The sequence below is a fragment of the Lissotriton vulgaris genome, chromosome 7 (genome assembly GCF_964263255.1).
Source record: "Lissotriton vulgaris chromosome 7, aLisVul1.2, whole genome shotgun sequence".
Classification (NCBI taxonomy): Eukaryota; Metazoa; Chordata; class Amphibia; order Caudata; family Salamandridae; genus Lissotriton; species Lissotriton vulgaris.
This window is the reverse complement of record NC_141695.1, coordinates 490,147,684-490,169,385: the sequence shown is the minus strand read 5'-3', so window position 1 is coordinate 490,169,385 and position 21,702 is coordinate 490,147,684. Positions and strand designations below refer to the sequence as shown.

Genomic DNA, 21,702 nt, shown 5'->3' with positions numbered 1-21,702 from the left:
TCTACGCAGGGGCGGCGCCAAACAACAACAACAACAACTTAATAGAAGGAACCCCCCGAGCCACCTCAACCCCGCAAGGAAAGAAGTAAGTGGAGCAAGCGATTCCTCCAATGCCAAATTAGTTCAGATCCGGACTCTGATTTAGAAGCAGACCGCCGCAGACAGGCGGAAGCGGCGACACTACCAAAACTCACGCCAGGCCAGGAGATTGTTTTTTTAGGCCAGGACAGGCGGAATACCCTGGGATCCTACACAAAAGGCAGTCAAGAAAACACAGGGCAAACTACAGGCGCCGCCAGAGGTCGCGGATGGCAAAAAAGAGGAACTCAAAAGAAGAGAGGAGGGGGAGCCGGGCGGAACAATGCCCCGCAACAAGAATAAAACCAACCTCCAATCGCACTATTGTCAACCTTACTGAACTGACACTCACAGAAAATGAGGAGAATATACTCAAACTTGGCTTATCATATGCACCCCCCTACGACTTTGATTATGCCAGTACCAGATGTAATGTTTATAAGGCAGTTAGAAAACTGAAATTACGCACATTTTATGCCTTAAGAAACAAAGATGGAACAATATCAGACGTGGAATCAGCAGTGGAAATCCAGCAACCTGAGGCATCACAAGGAACACGCATCATAAGCGAGCTTTGGGAAACAGAAGGAATGGGATATGATGCAACCCGCAATACCAATGGAACCAGCAAAGGGATGGACGAGAGTGGGAATAGAATAACCACAACCACAGATTTCAGAGCACCATCCACTTTCTACCCCATCCTACTACGAGACAATATAGATATTTTCCAAGAAAATGTGGTAACGGATCTAAAAAAGTTGCAAATACAGATTGGGGGTACAAAACGCAGATACTCAGCCCAACAACAGCAATACAAGGCATTGACTGAGAAACTTAACAAAGAAAAAAATGTGGTAATCAGAAGCAGTGACAAAGGGGGAAATGTGGTCCTCATGACTAAAACAAACTATGATAAAGAGGCCTATAGTCAACTTAATGACAGTGAATGTTACGAAAAAATCAACAACCGAGAGCTCCTGACCATCAAGGAAGAATACCATTGAAAGCTATGTAAGTGGCGGTCAGCCAAACTCATTACTGACAATGAATTTGATTATCTGAAGGTTGAACACCCTGTAACACCGATTTTGTATTTTATACCCAAAATACACAAAGACCCCATCCATCCACCTGGAAGGCCAATAATATCAGCAAGGGGGAGCCTTCTTGAACATACCTCAATCTATATAGATCATTTCATACAAGGTTATGTTCAGCAATTGGGGTCATACATACGTGACACAGGGGATTTCCTAGTAAAAATCAAGGATGTACAGATTCAGGAGGGGGATTGGCTGATAGCCCTAGATGTGACAGCTTTATATAGCAGTATATCGCATAGTGATGGTCTTGATGCAATACGGTATTATTTATCGAGAAGAGAACCCGGCAATGAAAAGCACACTAAAATGCTGTTGGACATGTTGAATTTTTGTCTTACAAACAATGTGTTTTTGTTTAACCTACAGTTGTACCGCCAAAAACAGGGGGTAGCAATGGGGGCCAGTTTCTCTCCAAGTTACGCATGTCTGCACATGGGAGCTTGGGAGGAACTGGTCCTGGGGCTTGGTTTTCAGCACATCATTAAGAACAATCTTGTAGCATGGTTCCGCTTCATTGACGACCTGTTCGTCATATGGAGAGGAAGTCAGGAAGAGGCCCTTAAATTCATTGAGGACATCAATGATAACCCCCTAAACCTTAGATTTACTGCGACACTCAGTCAGGAAGCAGTTACCTTTTTAGATGCTGAACTCTACACCAAGGGGTGTCGTTTGGAATCTAGGGTTTACAGAAAAAAGACAGCAGGCAATAGCATTTTACATGCTGCTAGCGCTCACCCGGTCCATCTTATTTCCAGCATCCCGTACGGGGAAATGCTGCGGTTAAGACGCATATGCAGCAACCCAGAGGAACTGGAACAGGCACAAAAGGAAAGCAGGGAGAGATTCCTTGAAAGAGGATACTCCGAAAAAGTGATTGACAAAGCTGTGCAAAAATCCATGTCAATGAGTAGAGAGGAGCTCCTAATCAGGAAAGCGGATAGGGAGCCGTCCAGGCAAGACACATCTAAACCAGATAAAGTTGAGCCTGAATGCTTCAGATTAATAACAGGATTCACTAGACAACACCAGCAAATAAGGAAAATAGTGAATAAACATTGGCCCATTGTGCTGAGGGATAATGTAATAGGCAAGAGTTTACCAAAGTCTATTTCTTTGACCTACAGCAAAGCCCCCTCTTTAAGGGATCACATAGTTAAAACCAACCCGGATCCCTTTACAAGAACAGAGTGGTGGCAAAGAAATAAAGGGTTCTATAACTGTAAAATCTGTAAAGCGTGTACTCACGGTGAAAACACCAAAACATACAGGGATGGATTCACAGGAAAGGAACATCAAATAACCCAAGTACTAACATGCAAGACAGAATACGCTATATATGTTTTGCGTTGTCCTTGCGGCTTGCAGTATGTAGGCAGCACCAGGAAGGCTGTCCATAAACGCATTTTGCAACATCTGCGAGCAATAACTAATATGGACAGCACATATCCTGTTGCGCGCCATTTCAAGGACCACCACCAAAGCAACAACAGTGGTCTTAAATACTGGGTTATTGATTCTGTCATTAACACCAAAAGAGGCGGAGACAGGGAAACCAGACTTAGAAAGCTGGAGACAAAATACATCCTCCTGCTCAATACTAAGGTGCCCCAGGGGTTGAATGTGACTGAAGATCTCCACACTTGCTTACTCTAGAAGACTTAATGTATCAGGAGTGTGTGCTCTCCCCCACGTGGATAATGTCCACGGCACTCACCCGGCTGGGAGATGGCTGGGACAGATCCCGTGGGGGCTGCGAGCATCCACAAATCATAATAATCATCACTGAAAGAAATTATGCTGCTATGAGAATAGACAATGTTTGTTTTATTATTATTTTTCACTGTGCACTGTTTTTTGCAACCAGGTTAATAACCAACGAAATGAAATGAACTGTAAAGGTTTTTTAACATAAGGTTGTTTGTTTATTTTTATTTTTGGACAGTTTGGTTTTGGGTTTCAGGCCCCTTGTGGACCTGATTTATTGTTTTTACTCGTTCCATCACAATAACTTTTTTAGAAACATAGGAATTATGGCACTCACACAGGAAGTTTCAATACAGATTTGTATGACTCTTGTTAATGAAGATTTATCCGTCTAGAATTAGAAGTCTAAATATAACATTGTGTAAGGATAACAAAAAATGACAAAGCAACTCACCCCCTCAATAGAAATCGATATATTTGCAAATATACACTGTTTATGAGTGAAACGGATTAGGACCTGGGTATATTGTAACATGCGCATTTGCACTATGCTAATTTTGCACATTTTGATGCACTTTTTAAGCACAATTTGCACTTTAAAAAGTCAGCACGCAGCACTTTATATGGATTTAACCATCATACCGAGGTTCCCAAATGGAGAAGTAAAATCGAAGATTATGTTTACAAATACTGAAAGGCAATGATTAGGTGTTGTATATATTTGTAAATAAGGCTTTTAACAGACGGATATGTATAATAGATTTGTGTATTTTACAATGATACTCTTTTATAAGGATTTTTACTTACAATTAGAGTCACACCTGTTATTAAATCTGCAAGAAACATTGTTAAAACGATCTGGTTACAAATGTATTTTACATCTATTTAGAAACTTGAAATGTAAAACGGAGTTGAGTGCATCACACAGTATTTCTTCTATGTTTACTAGTGAGTTTGCACAGGTGATTTAAGTTAACCACTTGCTTTCACTTTAAAAGGTGTACCTTGCACAGAAAACGCTGTCATGTGATCAAGGCTCCGTTGAGCCGAAACGTCGGTGACTCTTTCTGCGAAATAAAGATCTTTCATGCACCTCGAGGTCCGTGTCCGGAGTCTACTTGCTGGCTGTGCGAGCGCGCGAGCTAGGAGACAGACGGTGTACAGGATATATATATACATATATATATATATATATATATATATATATATATATATATATATATATATATATATATATCCACACGGGTTCTCAGCAAGGCACTCGAAGCATCCTGCAGCAACGCTGCCTCATGAAAACAGCAGACCCAAAGATATTCCGTGAGTTGTTTTTTATTCCGCAACAAACAACAGCATAACGTTTCGGCCTCTCAAAGGCCTTGGTCACATGGTGTTACACAGGGAAATGGCAGAATTTAAAGTGCTAGTGCATTAAGTAGTAACCAACCAAATTAGCGTAAAGTGCAGCAGTGTGATAGACATAGTAAAAATACTATGCGTCAATTTCATTTCTGACATTGAATATACACTTAACATTTTTATCATTATTATCAGTTTGCCAGTGTTGGGATAAATCCCTAAACAGACCCCTTCCCCCAGCATGTATGTACAAAAAAATATAAATAAAATGTACAATGTCCGGTTAAATCCATTGGTGATATTTGGTTCAAACGAGTATATAGACAACTCAATAATAAACAAACCTTGCATCTATCAGTAAATACAACATTATGGTCCGGATGTGCAACATTATACCTGTATATGGCTCAATCCATATTGATCCTTGGGCAATACTATTTATTCTACTAGTATAACCATTAAGACCATTGTAGATGCCCATACAAAGCCAATCACGGGGAACAGTAACGTAAAATACATTATGATCTGTTTTGAACCGGCAAACAAAACTAATAAAGACGCTGCAATGGTTGCATTACTGAAATGTGGACATAAAGTGCAAAGTGAATGTGATTAAAATCATGAGACAGACGCTCCAATCTGATTACAAGTATGACCATGATGTTAAATTAATTATAATCAGATCTGTCAAACAAAATGATAGGATCACTGAGCATATCCTACAGACAAGTGGACAAGACTTAGGTCAAAAGACCTCACTGGCCAAGCTGGAATTACATGTACATAGCCATATTGTGGGATCTTATGAAAATGACTTATTGTGTTGTCCTCAAGGAACAAATATTCATATATATATAGCTAGATAGCTAGATGGATAGATAGATAGATAGATAGATAGATAGATAGATAGATAGATAGATAGATAGATAGATAGATAGATAGATAGATAGATAGATAGATAGATAGATAGATAGATGTGGGCATGAATCTATTTATCTGTCTATATATATATCAAAGGCCCGCACTCACGTTAGGCGAACACGTGTCACTGCAAATATTGGCACTAATCTTTATTGCTTCTCAGAATGACGTGATTCGGACACCATTTGCCCTTTATCACACACACACACATATATATATATATATATATATATATATATATATATATACACCTCCTCTCAACTGAACAAACAGCGGAGGCCCCACGGGGGACAGATTAGGAAACGCTTTATTTCAAGATCGAGCGGCATACTGCACTGACCATGTCATGAATGATGTAATATGTGACATCATCAGCAGTGGATTGCGGGTGCGCGATATATAGTTATTGCAACTAACTATATATGCGAATTTCTATGGTTTTGTGCGAGTAAATTAAGGTTTTGTAAATGCTAATTCCTAACTATATATGGTCTATAACCTATGGTTTTTTCAGTGAATTTCAATGGTTTTTTAATAGCAAATATGAAAAGCTTTAAAATGTCAAGTACGTGGTAGGTAAAAACATTTTCGTGTCTATGCACGCTGATGTGCTTTGAACGCTGCCCCCCCCTTTTTTTCTTTTAGGAGTATTCTCTCTTTGCAGATAGTGAAGGGTAGGTAACGCAGGCCTTTGCCCTCGTTGTAATCCGTCGTGCCTGCTTCTCTCTCCATTTGATTGATTGTTATCCAAGCATTTACTGTTTTAGAATTGGATCTCTTTGCTTCATTCTCTAATAACAAACAAGCACAGAGTCGCAATACTCTGTTTAGTCTTTGCAGATAGTGAAAAATCGTTTTAAAAAACAAAAGGAATCGAGCAAAATCAGTAGGCCACTAATGGGATCTCTTTTTGACCTCGCTAAAATAGAAACATTAGGAACAACCCCTCATGAGAAATACGAAACTAGTGAGATGAACTGAGCTCGACGCCATGATGGCTGCAAGACAGCTCGGCTCTGCCACCCACCCCGCCCAAATTCTATAAGTTCCGGTGGAGCCCCAACGTGAACAGGTAGAGAAGAACTTGCCCTCCCCTCTTTGACTGAAGGTTCTTGTAGCCTGTCCCTTCTGTTGTCATTTAACAGAACTTTTTGGACTACTGAAAGGGGTTGTGTTCCGACCGCTGGTTGGTGGAGACATTTGTCTATATTCTGGACCTGCGTTGTCGCGTAATGCGTCATATGACACGCCGCGTTAGCGCACCCGGAAGTACTCCGGTGCGCAAGGCGCAGCTTCCCGGAAGCGATCCAGAGCGCGGCGCGCAGCGCGTAACATAAGCATAACAGGTCATGTGACTTGTTAATAAAACTTTTCATTGGTTCATTTTACTTTTGTTATTCTAATGATGAAAGGCTTGGTCATAATAACGCTTTTCATTGCTTTCGAACATTTTTTTTTCTTAAACATATATGTTATAATGTTCCAGGCTAATGTATTTTCCCGGGAACTTTACAACTGTCCGGCAAGTAAAATATTCCTATTTCGAGAAAAAGGGCGTTTCTTCGCCCCATGAGGGAGCCGTTGAGCAAAAGAGGCTCGGCCTGCTGTCTTAGTCGCCGATAGGCCTGAATATCAGATTCTTATCGATCACTTTATGTTGCAGGAGTAGAAAACACAACAGCCCTTGACCATTTATCTTTACTGCGTTCCTGCGTATTATACCTTTTAACCGTCATGTAATTGGACTGCTTTATTTCACTTGCCTTTTACTGATTCGAAAACAGTGGCTATTATTCAAAACTTTTCCAATGTAAGTACTACTACCATGTTTTGTTTTAAAAACCTTTATTGTGAAAATGTCAGTATACAAATACGGGCCTATAACCACGTGGGCCGGCCACGGAGCAAACTGGAATCGTATATGATGAGGGGACATTTACACTGTAGAACAACGTAACGGGCGACCCATTAGGTTGCAAGAACTAAGGTGTCTAACATTTGCGGAATCGGTGGACATACATTTTATAATTAAAGTACGACAGGGCCAGTTACAATAAAATTATCTAGATATACATTTGCGGGCAAGTACCATCGGTGACGTTAAATCGAACTTTCAATAGTACAGTAATCAATAACACATCAGAACTTAATATCAATAGGGATGTCCAAATGTTCAATCAGTACTCGTCCCCGCCCGCCATGTGCTTCAAAACTGCATACGTATCTCGTGATATCAAGGTTGGGCAACCAGTACACAACAAGGAGTTACGAGTCCCATTTATACCGCCGCCATTTTGGGCGAGGCCGGACAGGTCCAGGATATAGTCAAAATGTCTCCACCAACCAGCGACTATGATGATGTTCATAAGCTCTATTGATTAGAATAACACTCCACTCTCCACATGAAATTAATTTGCCGCAAGTTAAATATGTCCTTTTCATTTGTCCAAGGTTCTTCTGAAGATTTAGAACCGTTTCCCTTGCCTCTGATTCTGTCACTGCCACTTCATTGGTGGATGTACTGGCAGGTCGGGTATTATCCACCAAATCAAACTGCAGATGAGATGCCTTCACCTGGGGAGGCGGAAGAGGTCCGTTTACGCCGCCTCTCCCCGCCCTCCCCCGGGCACCCCACGCCGTCTTTCGGCGCAGCATTGTAGGATGGTCACACCAGTGCGGCAACTTGCTGGACACCACCTCGATGCCATCCGGATCTCGGCGCGTTCGAGTCACTGTACTGCAAGAGCGGGCGAAACTCAGCTGGACACGCCGTCTTTCGGCACAGCATTGTAGGATGGCGACACCAGTGCGGCAACTTGCTGGACACCACCTCGGTGCCATCCGGATCTCGGCGCGTTCGAGTCACTGTACCGCAAGAGCGGGAGAAACTCAGCTGGACACGCCGTCTTTCGGCGCAGCATTTTAGGATGGCCACACCAGTGCGGCAACTTGCTGGTCACCACCTCGGTGCCATCCGGATTTTGGCGCGTTGTGCTGCCTTCGGCCTACTGTCGCAGCAAGTGCGGGCGCAACTCGGCTGGACGGCGTGTGAAACGCTAAGGGGCGCCGCACTGCAGATGAGGTGCCTCCACCTGGGGAGGCGGAAGAGGGCCGTTCGCGCCGCCTCCCACCGGGCACCCCACGCCGTCTTTCGGCGCAGCATTGTAGGATGGCCACACCAGTGCAACTTGCTGAACACCAACTCGGTGCCATCCGGATCTCGGCGCGTTGTGCTGCCTTCGGCCTATTCGCACATCGGTCCGCTACTGACGCCGCCTCATGGGCCAACGGATTTTGTACGCTTTTTATAGCCCAAAGCCGCATAACAGGTCATGTGACTTGTTTATTAAAATTTTCATTGGTTCATTTTACTTTTGGTTTCCTAATGATGGAAGGCTTGATCATATGACCTAAAAATAACACTTTTCATTGGATTAAAAAAAAAAAATTTCCCAAACGATGAAAGACCCACCTTTTTTTTTCTCACTCGGCAATCAAAAAAGGTTCCGTTAGATGACAACAGAGGGGACAGACAACAAGAACCATCACTCAAAAAAGGGGAGGGCAAGTTCTTCCCTACCGGGTCACATTGGGGCTCCACCGGAACTCATCGAATTGATAGTCTACAGTGTTTCTGGATGTTTCAGACTGAAGCTGGCGTCAGCATGAGAGCACCACCATCTCGTAGCTCCGTCGTGGCCATTCCGCAAGCAATCATGGCAGCCGCTCCCCACCGGAAGCCTGCGGGAGTCGGGGACCCCCAAGACTTTTATAGAATCTTCAAGGCTGAGGGGACGCTTTCGAGAATGGAGCCCAAGCCCTAGCAGACAAGCGTCCGAGTTCCAAGGTGTCCCAGGGCCATTTTAGTGGACCAGGCCCAAATCCGAAGAGCCGGCCGCCATTTTAAGAGTCCTGTGGCAGCCGCCTATCGCTGCACCGCAAGAGTGGGCGCAACTCAACTACATGGTGAGCGAGACGCTGTAGCCGCAAGAGCAGGCGATAAACAGCTGAATGGCGGATGAGGCACAGTGTAGCAAAAGCGGGCGGAATGGCAACTGAAACGGTAAAGGGGCGCCCCACTACAGCAGACGAGCCTCCACACCTGGGAAGGCCCGTTTACGCTGCCTTCCCCCCCCCCCCCCCCGGGGCGCCCCACGCCGTTTTTCGGAGCAGCATTGTAGGATACCAAAACCAGTGCGGCAACTTACTGGACATCACCTGGGTGCCATCCAGATCTCAGTGCGTTCTGCTGCCTTGGGACTACTCGCACAACAGACCGCTACTGACGAGGCACAGTGCAGCAAAAGCGGGCGGAAAACCACTGAATGGCAAGTGAAACGCTAAAGGGGCGCCCCACTACAACAGACAAGCCTCCACCTGGGGACGCCCGTTCACGCCGCTTCCCCCCCCCTCCCGGGGCGCCCCACGCCGTTTTTCGGAGCAGCATTGTAGGATACCAAAACCAGTGCGGCACCCAGGTGACATCACCTGGGTGCCGTCCAGAACTCAGCACGTTGTGCTGCCTTGGGACTATTCGCACAAAAGACAGCTACTGACCATTGTTGCTTCTGTTTTAAGAATTTTTTTAAATGTGTTTACTGTTTTTGTTGCGTTGTATATATTTATAAGTTATTAAAGTTTTATAATCCTACTACTTTGTTGGAGTTCTATATATTTTTAATGTGACACATAATTGTAAAAACTTTGATGTACAAAGAGGCATCCCTGGAATCTTCCGCTTCAGGCTCGGTCCCACACACCCTCACAGTGAGAATCCCCTCCCCAATCACAATACAGGATGGTTATCAGATAGTAGGATAGCGTGTGGTGTGACGGATCTCATCGGGTGGGGGCCTTGGTCTACTGTAACTCCTTTGAAGAAATTTGAAATTTGAAATTTGAAAGGTTATTTATAGAGCGCGAACAGTTGCTCCGGAGAGAGCATCATGGCGCTGAAACAACCCGATGGCCTAGTCAGTGTGGCAGAGGGCGGGTTAGATGGCTGCTTTGGACCAGTCATCGGGGAGGTTGAAGATCCAAGTTTTAAGGAGTTTTCTGAAGGGTTTCTCCAGGACCTGTTGTCTCAAGTGAATGGGCATGCTGTTCCAGGCTTTGATGGCCAGGGTATTTAGGGTTTTTCCACCTTTTGTCTTCAAGTTGTAGCTGGTGGGAGACATGAGTTTTTCTTGTGCAGAACGGAGGGGTCGACTGGGTACGTAGTGAGGGAAGCGTCTGGTAAGATATTGAGGGCCAGTTTTATTGAATGCTCGAAAGGCAATGGTAAGAATTTTGAAAAGAATCCTTTTGTGTAGAGGAAGCCAGTGCAGGGTTTTTAGGGCTGCAGAGGCAGAGGATTTGCGTGGTAATTTCAGTACCAGTCGGGCGGCCGTGTGAAGGATGCTTTGGAGTTTGGTTTGAGTAGATTTTTTTGTCCCAGCCAGAAGGCCATTACAGTAATCGAGGCGAGAGATGATGAGGGCCACTGTAACTGTTTTTCTGGCCTCTAGAGGGAGAAAATCAAAAAACTTTCTGAGTGATCTGATTATGCCGAAGCATCTGCCGGCAACATTCTTTGCATGTTGGTCGAACGAAAGGTCCGAGTCGAAAGTGACCCCGAGATTTCTCGCAGTTGTTACGGTCTGCGGCGGAGCAACACAGTTGTCAGGCCACCAGAGGGTTGGGCTAAAGGAGGTGTTCTTTCCGATGGGGAGAATCTCTGTTTTGCTGGAGTTACATCTGAGGTGGTTGATGTCCATCCAGTGGAAGACCGCGGTTAAACAATTTTTGAGATTGTGCTCAGCTTTAGTAGAGTTATCTTCGAGGGGTACAATTAACTGCGTATCATCGGCATACGAGGTGACTGGTATGCCGTATGACTCAATTAGGGAAAGGAGAGGGATGAGATAAATATTAAAAAGGAGGGGACTTAGGATGGACCCCTGGGGGACACCGGAGGTGACCTTCTTTTCTTTGGATTGAAAGGGTCCAAGGGCGACTGTTTGAACTCTGTTGTTGAGGAAAGATTTTATCCATAGAAGCGCCGTATCTTAGATTCCTATGCCCCTCAATCGGTCGATGAGGATAGAGTGGGCGATGGTGTCGAACACCGCCGTGAGGTCTAGTAATATGAGAATAGCCTTCTTCTTCTGATCTTGCAGCGTTTTTATGGTGTCTGACAATTCGATCAGAGCGGTCTCAGTAGAATGTCTGGGGCGGAAACCAGACTGTTAGGGGTGAAGTATGTTGTGGGTTTCTAAGTAGGTCTTAAGTTCTTTGTAGACCAATTGCTCTGTTATTTTGCCCAAGGAGGGGAGAAGGGTGATCGGGCGGAGATTGGTCAAGTCCGCCGGAGATTTGTTGACTTTTTTCATGAGTGGTTCAACAATGCCCCTTTTCCATAGGCGGGGGACCGAGCCAGAGCTGAGTGACGAGTTGACTATGTCATTGATGACGGGGTTGACAATGTCAATGAGTTGGTGAAGAATTTTTGGAGGGCATGGGTCAGAGGGGGAGCCTGATTTACATGATAAAATGGCTTCTCTGGTTTGTGCTAGAGTAACCGGGGTGAAATGTTTGAGACTGCCACCTGGGAGTTCGGATTTGTCAGGGGTAGGGGGCCCTGGATGGGTTTGCGGGGGGGGAAGGTCATTTGAATGGAGGTGATTTTTTCCTCAAAATAGTCTGAGATTTTATTGCAAAGGTCTTGGGATGGGGGGATTTCGGGTTGGAGAACTTTGGGCTGGGGAAATGATTTTACTATAGAAAATAGGGCTTTTTGTTTCTGTCTGGCTTCTGTAATGGCGTTGACATAGAAGGATTTCTTTGCAGACTTAATACTAGAAAGGTAGTTTTTCCTTTGTTTAATATAGAAGAGACGGTCGTCATGTTCGTAAGTTCTGCGCCATTTTCGTTCGGCTTTCCTGCAATTAAGGTGAGCGGTCGCTAATGTGGGTGTATACCAAGGGGCGTTGTTTTTGGTATTCATTGGGTTTTTGCGGGTACGCTTAATAGGGTTCCTATTTTTGATCTCGAGGGATAGCCAGTTATAAAAGAGATCTGCGTCTGCTTCGATGTTACCGGAAAGAGCGGGCGTGTGTGATTGAAGGATGGGGTTAAGTATAAGGTTTTCTTGGACAGTTTTCCAGTTGACGGAGTGGTCACAGTGAGAAGTAGATTTGTTAACAGTAGGGTGTGAGAAGGTGATATGGAAAGGGATCAAACTATGATCAGTCCATATCTGGTGACAGGGGGGTAGGGTGGTGAGAGATGAAAGATTGGTGCACACACCATCGAGGGTGTGACCAAGGGAATGGGTGGGCAAGATGACACTTTGTTGGAGATTGAAAATTTCAATTGTCTGTAGAAAACTATTAGTTTGTGGGTCAGATGAGGACTCGAGGTGTAGATTGAAATCTCCAAGAAGAGTGAAATGAGGGTAACGGAGTAGAAAGTGTCCCAGAGCGTCGCTCAGGGAGGCTAGAAATTTGGAGGCGTTTCCGGGCGGACGATAGATCAAACCGCCAGTGAAGGAAAATGACTGGCTAAGTTTGATAGAGAAACCTATACCTTCCGTATCTGGTAGGGGGTCTAGGCCAAACGTATGACAGGTAAAGGTATTTTTCAGAATGATTGCGACGCCTCCACCTCTACCTTTCAGTCTGTCTTGTCTGAAAAAGGAGTAGCCGAGGGGGAGGGAGATGGCAATGTCTGGGTTGCTGTCGTCTGTTAGCCAAGTTTCCGTAATCAGAAGACAGTCCAGGTAGGATTCGAGAATAAGGTCGTGTATATCCTGACTATGTTTGCACATAGATTGGGCATTTATCAAACCACCTTTAAAGGGCGGGTTAGAGTCCTTGGTTGGGGGAGGTGGGGAGGCGGGGAGGGGTAGGTTGTTTGTGAGGGACCAGCGGCAGTGCTTGCAACTTGTTGGGCCGAAGACATTTGAGATGTCGAGTTTACAGGGGCAGTGGTGGTCGCCTCGCAATTGGTACAGTTAGCTAGGTAGGTACCTCATGTAATTGAGGGATTGGGCAGAGTTTCCTGCGCCTGGCGCGGTCTTGGCGCGGACGGGCGCAGACAGGCTTGCCTTAGGCGCGCCTTCGGTGCGCAGACGGCGCTCCCGCTGCGCTCGTCCGCTGCGCGTCCTATGCAAGCACATATCTAGCTAAACAAGGGGGCGTGGCCTAAGAGGGGGCGGAGTCAGCGCGCACGCCTGGTCTGATGGCGGCTGCTGAAAGCGAGCGAGAAAGGGCGCGACAGCTATTGTGATCAGCTGTGCGCTGCTGCAGGGGATGTTTGGAAAGTGAGTGGTTCTTTTAAAAGCACAAAGAAGTGACACCACACGAAGGAAATAACAATAGTGCAAATTTTAAAAACAAAATGCGAGTACCGCCAGCTCCCGGCTTCCGCCTCAGGACTGGGTCAAGAGTTGTCTGATTAGCCGCTAGGAATCAGCGGGTTTAAATAGCCATCAACAAGGGGGCGTGGCCTAAGAGGGGGCGGGGTCAGCGCGCACGCCTGGAAGAGGGGTGATTCTTTACAGTTGAGGCCATAAACTACATCCGCAGGGCTACGTGATAGCCTGGGACCGGCCTGGACAATCAGACACAAAGGAAGAGGAATGTCAGAGGGTGCGGTAGTGAATAGGGTGAAAGGGTGGTGTCGGGCGGGCACAGGGTGTGATTCTCAGGGAAGAGCAGCGCAGATGGGGGGAGATTTATGGCCCATGCATAATACAGAGAGCGGGGGTGACCAGTGCGTGGGGGAGATGCTTGCGAGGGTGGGGAGCCATGCTGAGGATCGGCGGCGTGCAGAGAGTGGGTTTGGTCAAGGCATCTAAAATGGCTGCCGTGCACGTCAAAAGTGTGGCATTGGAAAAAAAGCATGATGGCGGTCAACACATCCTGATTTCATTCGAATCGAACGTTAACGGACGTCACGCAGCAAAAAAAACCCAAAAAAAACGCTCACTCGCAGCCGCTGGAAGACAAGTATCAACATATATGAGCCTCCTCAGCCACCCTCAGAAAACATAGGGGGTCAGGATACGTCTCCCGTACCCCCTTATACCCATTTCTCACATTGTTTTTCCTCCATCTTGTAATTTAATTAAAACGAAACACAAAATGGCGAATTCCCGTTTCTCGTCCCGATTCGCTACCCGGTTCGCGAACCGGAAAGCGCTTCTTCCGCAAAAAATCGAATTTTTTTTATTTGCCCCACAGGACCCTTTAATAACCCCAACATCATTCCTAGGGGGTCAAGAAGGGTCTACCTTGCCCCCTTTCATTAAATTCACCCTTCGTTTTTCTCCTCTTCTTGTCTCTCGATCCTACCGAGAGACAAGATGGCGGCCGCTACGGACTGTTTAGAATGTTGACAGACGCCGGAGAGCCAATCAGCTTCGCTTCGCAAAGCTCCGATACGCGAAAAGTACGCGAACTGGAGCACTATCCGGGACGCTGTCACAGATATATCTGTTTTTTTAAACGTTAATTTCTCAAAATCCACTGGAGCACATATATTGAGACCCAGCAAAGGCACATCGGGCTAACAGTCCCTACAATTTTGCCAAGTTTCGTGCAAATCCATTCAGCCGTTCGAGCTAAAAGTGAGGCCAAACGCCCTATGGAAAACTCGATGTTAAAAACGCGTTTTGGGACCCCCCCTTTTTCTCGGCCCCCCCTTGACGAAACCCCCCCAAATTTTCAGGGGCTGCTCAGAAACAAAATGTGCCATTTTCCTGAAAATTTCAGCCGATTCCGTACACAAACGCTAAAGTTATTAGACATAGAATTTTCAAAAGTTCCATAGAGAAAAAATCCTAACTATATATACCTACTGGCGACCGCCAGTAGGTAATATATATATATATATATATATATATATATATATATACATATATATATATATATATATATATATATATATATATATATATATATATATATATATATATATCCAAACACCTCCTCTCAACTGAACAAAGAGCGGAGGCCACATGGGGGACAGCTTGGGAAACGCTTTATTTCAAGATCGAGCGGCATAATGCATTTCAGGCGGCATTTTGAAACTGTTCATTTATGTGAGTCCTGCCACATCCCCATTGGAGGGGATCCGCTCCGCCCCCTACCTGGGTGCTTGCTCACCAGACTGCAGTTGAAGAACTACACGTCCCAGGATGCAGGTGTCTCCAGGTAGGTGTTGCAGGGGGAATTGCTCTCACAGTGGATTTCGCAGAGTGCAGGGCTCACGGTGGTACTTCCAAATTGCCGAATTCCTGTTATTGTTCTTGAGGCGTTTTCCCTGAGTCCCCATCACCGCATCATCCCCTTTTCTCCAGATGACAAAGTGGGCAGAGGCAGGGGTGTGAATACAGCATGCCCAACGTGTCACAGCCCGCAAATGTCCTGGATTGCTGAGGCGGGCCACATATATATATATCCAAATCAATAGGTTGCCCAGATTGATCTACCCACTGTGCATTTATTGTGACATTATCTGAACAATCAGGAAGCATCCACTTGGTGTTTATTGGTTGAACACTACATGTACCAGAATCCTTAGCGCTTCTCTGGCGCTTGAACATGCCACTGGGGCGGAACTTTGAATAAAATTGTATCAGATGTTCAACTCAGCTGCTGTTTTGTTTTTATCGTCAGGCTCCTGAACAAGAACGGAAGGTTCGAAACGCGTTGAGCCATAAGTATATGATTGACTGTGGATACCGCTGGTGCTGCAGGTCCCCAGAATCTGAGGATAACCTTCCATTAGTAAAAATGTTGGATTGCAGAGGGGCTAGATTTACTATTTCGCCTTTAGTAACTTTACTACTAGTAATTTTACTAGTAGCAATTTTACTAGTAGTAAATTTACTAGTAGTAACTTACCTTTGTGAAAATCGAAAAATAGTAAAGGAAGACTTTTGGTATGAGTTAGACTTTTGGTCTAACTTTATCTTTATGAATTAGGCTCAAAGTTGGCAGCTTAGCTTGTGGTGCTGTTTCCTCCTATATGGATGCAATTTCAAACAACGCTGCATTCGAAAGAAACTTTACTCCTTATGGGTTGATAAAACTAGCAAGCAAAATACAGAAGCAGATACAAATTCTTCCCCCTCCTCATGTGAACGTATGCTCTTATATTTCATAAAGCAGCCCCATATAACCCTGACTTCATAAGGCTTTGGACTTTTGCTAAGGTATCATGTGGAGTAGGTATTTTTTCTACACGTTGTGTTTGGCATGAACCCACTTGAGGTGATCCTGCTGGCTAGATTATGTTAGATCATCAACTTGTTTGCACAATATCACAATTTCTTTACCTTTTTTGCATTTTTCATCAATTACATTGCTTATTGTTTTAACTTACCATATTCATCTTCATTATTGTATTGTTTTACTATGTATTCTGTTAAAACTTAATAAAAATCTATTAAACTGAAAAAAAAAAAATAATATCTATCAGAATAAGTGCTTTGTTAAAATAAAATTCGGTTTGAATATAATTCTAATGTAGTATTTCCTAGACTATTGTGCATTATATTTAGCTGGTTGCATCCCTTTCTCATATGCTAAAGGTTTGTTCTCGTCTAGAAACACTGTGGCTCTGAGAAGAGCCCGGTGTATGTTGTCACTTCGAGGAGAATAGGAATCAAAGGAATCCCCCCAGCACATAACATGCATGCGTCAGCCAATTATATCTCACCAAGGCGGGATGAAGAGAAATCATAGCCCCTAGAATTTGACATTCAGATTCGCATTAAATGGTTACCCTAATATGGCCGCCGGCCACGTTGTGTTGGCGTATCCCTGACTATAAAAGCGTCCCAGGTCCACCGTTGTCCTTAATCCGTCACTGGCTCACCCACCAGAGGTAAGTGAGGGCATGGCGTTGAGACGTACGAGAGATGCGTCCCCTACAATTGCTGTTCCATAGAAAGCCTGGCCCGACCCTACACCTATTCCGCTTTTACCCGATATCATCTATGCATATGGAAATTATTTATTTCGCTCTCCGTTATGTGGAGAGCTTGTCCATAGTAAACATACACCAGCTGTGCCTTCTGGTGCTGTAAGCGATCCCGGAGGCGCGCTCAGCAGGGCATTCAGACCAGCTGAGCGATGGATGCCAGGATGCTCTGTTTGTTTCCCTTTTATTGCGCACACTGCCGGGGTTTCTTAGCGGCGTGGCGCGCGCGCACCGAACGCTAACCACGAGCAGCCGGGCCTACAAACACCTCTCTTGTCTTTCAGCCTTCGGGGTGCCCGGTTCTTTGTTCTATTCTTTTTTTACACCTGGGAGGCGGCATAGGTAAGTGGTATTTTCAAAACACAACCTGGTTTGGTGTCTGCATGGTGTGACGAGGGGAAAGTGCAATTGTTCGCTCTCTGTCGAATTAGAATGCAAACGCAAGAGAAAGGGATTACAAGTTGTATAGTGATTTATCCAGGACAACAAAAAGGAAAGAGTATATGATAATAGTTAATTATGGCATAACCAGCCAGATAAATAATACAGGAGATGAAAGTAAGGCAGCTAGCCAGCTGTTTGACGATGCACCGGTTATGGGTCTTGTGTTCATCGCAGATACCCTTAATATCGGAGTACACACAGGTGTGCTTGGGATTCGAAAACAGGAACACAATAGAAAAACCCAGAATGTATTTGATCTGTTGAAACTTTTTTGAGCTTTGAAATTCTTTCTAAAGGCTTAACAAGGTAGTCTTCCATCCACGGTGCAAAAAAATAGGACATTTATAATTTGTGAAATGTGATGTAAGTACCTCGGGGTTAAACATGTTGAAAAGAAGTGCTCGTAATAAACACACTCAAGTCAATTAAAACGAAGCAGCATTCAGTTTAGGATTTCATCGACACATCGTGACGGTATGACTAACAACCGGAGGGTGACTCGAGCGCCCTACCTCCAAGCGCAGGTGCTAGGATTAATCGATAATGCATTGATCTCTGGCAGCAGGCGAAAGAGTAGCAGAAATGACCTGAAAACAATCTGACTCCCCGTGGTTCATGCACCACTAACCATTGTTACTAGTCCCAAGGTCCTCATATTCAATTACAGTAACTCTTAGAAGATGCTTCTCGCGTTGCACAGGTTCCTCAGTGCGCAGTCCCGCCTGCATGCATGGCTGGATCACCGAACTAGGAACCTAACTAGTAATTTCATTGGTTGTTCAGTGTGAGAGATTATTTTTAAAGCTTATGGTCCTGGGCAGGAATAGGTTTGAGGGAGAAATATTTGCGAGATCTGCTATGAAAGACTTTGTTACTATCATCCCATTTCTGATTGTCATTGTGAGGTGTCAAGAAGTTGTCACAGTATGTAACCTGTCCGGACCTGAAGTGGTGGACTAAATTAAAGTCCTCTGTTGGCCAGCAGCGTTTGCCAGATCTCTTCAGTTATTTCATGCCTGTTCAGTTGGCGATGGGTGGTTGACTGCTGTGGACTGATACACCACTGGATGTAAGACCTAACCCATGGCAGTTTTGTGTTATGAGTGTGTGTGTTCAGTATCATAAGGCAATTGTTATTCTGACGGTATGAACTACCATCCAGTCCAGTGAGTTTTATGGCATTATTTGGGGCAGGGAGGGTTATATATTGTGTTTTATTGTAGTTGAATTTATATTGCACTTACTACCCCTGATGAGGCTTTGAAGAGGTTTACACTGGACATCTTGCTCCTCCGGAATCAAAGGTTATTAGTTAATCTAGTGTTTATTAGGATTAACATTGTGTTCTCAAGAAAACCCTTCCATGGATTTACTCCAGTTTCTCTGTAATCATTTAAATTAACATGAGTTATGTATGATTATCAGTTGGGAAGGGTATGTGATGTCTTGCAATTGGATGATGGGATTCACGGATAGAAGGGATTTGGTATTGTTAGGTTGCAAGAGAGGATGTGATTTTTGAAATTCTGGAATGAAATGATGGCAATTGGCAGAAATGCAGCAAGAAAGATTAAGGCAAACATGCATGTCACTTAAAGCAGGCTGATCTAAAAAAAGAGATGACATGCAGAGGATGGAAAGTAAGGAGGGGCACTCATTAGAAAGAGAGAGGAGAGTTTTTCATGATGGCTTTTGGGTATACTAAGGAGGCCCTTTAAGACAGCAGGCTATCTGAAGACGCAGAACTGTAGAAGGAAACAATGTATGTTCCAAGGACCATGGTACAATTTACATTTTGCACATGTCACAGACCATGAACTCCATGAAGCCTCCGTCCTTTATGCAGATCTTGTCTTACCTTTCTTGCTGCACTTAGGAACCTGATTATAGTATTCTTGCTAAATATTGTAAAGGTTTTGATAGGCATGTAAAATGGAAAGGTGGTGGCTAAAAGTGTTCGACCACAAACACATGCACCTAACTGCCTAATCTGGTCCAATGAAGCACTCGCATTGTTGACTCAGCCATCCCAAGACTGCCTGTGCAACTGTAGCTCATACTGTCTTCTACGCAGAATGAGGACGTAAAGTAAAGACATACCGGAAGCGCTAGTGTGAGAGTGAGAAACAGAGCATAGCTAGGCAGGGGGGATGTATGACGTTACAACGCATACTTTTACTCCGCATACCATTACAACGCGGTATTCACAACGCATACCATTACAACGCATAGCGCTTTGGGGTGCTGGATAGTGGTAAGTATAATTTACTATTCTAACTCCAGTCCCCGTGGACCCTAGGGAAGGTGTTGGATAGTAAATTAAACTTACCTCTTATCCTAGAGCGCCCCCCAGCGCAATGCGTTGTAATGGTATGCGTTGTAATGCCAGCGTTGTAGTGGTAGTGCGTTGTAAAAAATGCGTTGTAACAGGTGCATACCAGGCAGGGGATGGCCCATGACTGAACATTAACTGATGTTTAAACATGTGGAACCAACTGGGGAATTACGTGCACACCCAACCTAAATTATGTGATTCCGACTCCGACTGCAAGACAACAGAAGTGTCAGTCAGCCAAGAGTACCACATGGGAGCTGTCAATCAGTAAAATGAGATCAAATGTGCTCAGAGCTATTTTCAATCTGCAAAAAACCCAAGCATTGATTGCCAGGTGTACAGCTACCTTTGGTGGCCCCAGCTTACCGTTCTCCCTTCTGCACTCTGTTTACAAAGTGTTCTAATGCTGGGGGTTAATCATGGAAAGATTACTTGCAGAACAGGTGTGTTCTTTGACACTAGACCTCACATGTGTAAATAATTGCATTGTCACGCCTTTATTTATTTACTCATTTGTACGGCGCGACGAATCATCCCCAGGGGGATCTCTCAGTGCCCGAGAAGGAGGCACCCACTGAGCAATATAATCTTAAAACAGACAAGTCTTAGGCATTTTCTTAAACCTCCAACCTCCATTCCTAATTTTAGCTCAATCCTTTAATTCCGACCAAGATTCGTCCATTTGATCTGGACCTGGGAAATATCTGGATATCTTTACATGATTAATGAGCTCTGGTCTTATCCATTAAAGTCTGATTGATTGATCTGACGTTAGCTAATGAAATGACAATAAAAATGTATGGTACTGTTGTAACTTAATGCCTCCTCCCCAGCTTTCCAAGTCCCTGCTGCTGAGCAAGTGTAGTCTGTGAGGCCATGTAGAATGTTGGGAATGTTTTGAGTGGGATTGAGTGTCAGTTGAAGATATTGGCTGAGCGACAAGGATGCTGCTCCTGGTGGGGCTCAGCTATTTACTTACCTACTTCTAACTAAAATATAATACATCTTTTTCTTATAATCAATACATATGTATATATATATAACCCAATTCGAGGAAAGACCACACAAATCAAATTGCAGCTCACTTCTCTTTATTGAGTGCTTGCCAGCAAGCACCCTGCACAGGAAGCACATGTCGCTAATTCTGCCAGACGCGTTTCAGGGGTTAGCCTTTCTTCAGTGGCATAGTAGGGATGAGAAAGCGCCATCGCGCACAGTCAATTCAAATACCTGCCGCTGTGGGCGTGGCTTACTGGCCTTCTAGGTCTTGTAGTGCGCTGGTGACTACACTGTCACCCTTTCAAAAAACAATGTTGCTGGCCAGTACAGGATGGTGGACGCTTCAGCTCCGTTTGAGTGCTACAAAGCGGGGCTGGTCCCTGTCCAGGACTTTGCACCAGCAACATGCAACATTGTTTTTTGAAAAGGTGAGAGTGCAGTCACCGTATATATATATATATATATATATATATATATATATATATATATATATATATATATATATATATATATATATATATATATATATATATATATATATATATATATATATATATATATATGTATATATATATATATATATATATTTCACCACAGAACAACTCTGCTGCCTATCGACATTAGAGATTGTAAAAGGGCTATACATATATATATTTATATATATATATGTATATATATATATATATATTCCAAATCCTGTATTAGAACCCTCGTTCACTCCACGCTGAATCCAAACAGGACACGGACCCAATTCTCTTTAGTGCTTCAAATGTTTATTGCAGCCAG

General features: G+C 44.3%; 1 protein-coding gene across 1 annotated transcript in view; it reads left to right on the top strand.

The window, feature by feature from the left end:
* The first annotated feature begins 16,973 nt into the window (after positions 1–16,973).
* LOC147701932 (myosin-4-like) overlaps positions 16,974–21,702 on the top strand; it is a 39,880-nt gene continuing 35,151 nt past the window's right edge. Inside the window, exons 1-2 of the mRNA XM_086930558.1 lie at positions 16,974–17,042; positions 17,423–17,480. The gene's annotated coding sequence lies outside the window, so the exon portion shown is untranslated. The remainder of the gene's footprint in view (positions 17,043–17,422; positions 17,481–21,702) is intronic.